The sequence below is a fragment of the Leptonychotes weddellii genome, chromosome 2 (assembly GCF_054177405.1).
Source record: "Leptonychotes weddellii isolate Sample4059 chromosome 2, ASM5417740v2, whole genome shotgun sequence".
In the NCBI taxonomy this organism is placed as follows: domain Eukaryota; kingdom Metazoa; phylum Chordata; class Mammalia; order Carnivora; family Phocidae; genus Leptonychotes; species Leptonychotes weddellii.
This window is the reverse complement of record NC_138370.1, coordinates 116,175,811-116,177,684: the sequence shown is the minus strand read 5'-3', so window position 1 is coordinate 116,177,684 and position 1,874 is coordinate 116,175,811.

Genomic DNA, 1,874 nt, shown 5'->3' with positions numbered 1-1,874 from the left:
TTTAGCCATTCTGACTGGTGTGAGGTGGTATCTCATTGAGGTTTTTTTTCCCAATCAACTGAGCCACCCAGACGCCCCCTTATTGAGGTTTTGATTTGGATTTCCCTGATGCTGAGCGATGTTGAGCACTTTTTCATGTGTCTGTTGGCCATTTGGATGTCTTCTTTGGAGAAATGTCTGTTCATGTCTTCTGCCCATTTCTTGATTGGATTATTGGTTTTTTGGGTGTTGAGTTTGATAAGTTCTTTATCTTTATTTTGGATACTAGCCCTTTATTAGATATGTCATTTGCAATATCTTCTCCCATTCTGTCGTTTGCCTTTTGGTTTTGTTGACTGTTTCCTTTACTGTTCAAAAGCTTTTTATCTTGATGAAGTCCCAGTAGTTCATTTTTGCCCTTGCTTCTCATTCTTGAGAGGGAAATGAGAGGTGAACATGACGAATGCAGTTAAAGTTTGGAAGACAGAAAAGGTATATGAAAGGAAACTCTTCAAGGATATAATAGTTCAAAAGCAAGAGGGCATGAAATAGAACAAAGAACGGACTGACGTTTAAAGAATATTATCGAGAGAGTGAAGTTCAGATGTGGAAATAATGACCAAATGTGGCCATGGAATTTTCCATTTAAGAAGAAGGAATTTATTAGATATTAGGTAAAATCACAGAACAAATTGGAAGGTGTTGCAAGTATGACCTGGATGTTCCTTCATGAAGAACTTGTATTTTATATCTTGGAGTATGTGTTATGGGTAGCTTGCTCAGAGGTAAAAGATCACATCTATTGGGCAGTGGATAGTATGTTATATGCTGCATTTAATTCATTGCTGACAATCAATCGTTGTATACATGAAATTGTATTTTGAAATTTTTATTTACAAGTATTTATATGCTGGTGTAAAAACTTGTCACTGGAGGGTGCCTGGGTTTCTCAGTTGGTTAAGTGTCTGCCTTTGGCTCAGGTCATGATCTCAGGGTCCTGGGATGGAGCCCCTATGTTGGGCTCCCTGCTCAGTGGGGAGCCTGCTTCTCTCTCTCCCTCTGCCCCCCCACCCCAGCTCATGTACACGTGCATGCTCTCTTTCTCTCAAATAAATAAATAAAATCTTCAAAAAAACTTGTCATTGGAGAAAGCTATATTTAACTAGTTTTATAAAGAATAAAAAGACATACATAGGGTCTACTCAGGTAGATCTGAGAGGAGACCAGAGGTCAACTGATTCCAATTGAGTACTTTCTTCATTAAATGAAAGCAAACAGTATGTACAGGAAACTTGGATTTCCCTGAGCTACACCAACTTAAAGGTAAAAATGTACTTATATTAATTACAGTAAATTATTATTTTTTTTTCCTGGATTTTTTACCACCTACCATTTCGTTACTTCTATTACCCCTTGTATCTCTTCTATACATTTCTGGGCATCTGCAGGGTTGTCTCCTGTGATCTTACAAAGATGTCTTTTTAGCTGCTCTGTAAAGGCTTTTCCTAGCTGCTTCTGGTGTCCACAGCTTTTTAGTAGGCACAGCCATTGGACACCACCATCCAGTGCCAATGCTGCCCTTGGATGTCCTAACGCACTACCATGCTATGTGGGACCTTCAGTGAAACGAGGGCCATCAGCCACACCCGGCCGCCGTCCCTGCAGAGGTGGGAGGGTGTCTCTCTCCCATGTTGAGTTTTGTTTTGTCATGCGGATACCAAACTAGTACTGCCTTGGTTTAGATGCCTTAGGTTTTAGTGAAAAGATCACATATATATTGATTTAAACCTAACTAGGATTGAGGGAATGGGTCAAGATAGATGACTTACGATAAACACTTTGCTTTATCTTTGTTGGTGACTAAGGTCATTTGGCCAAGTTATTTACATTCTTTG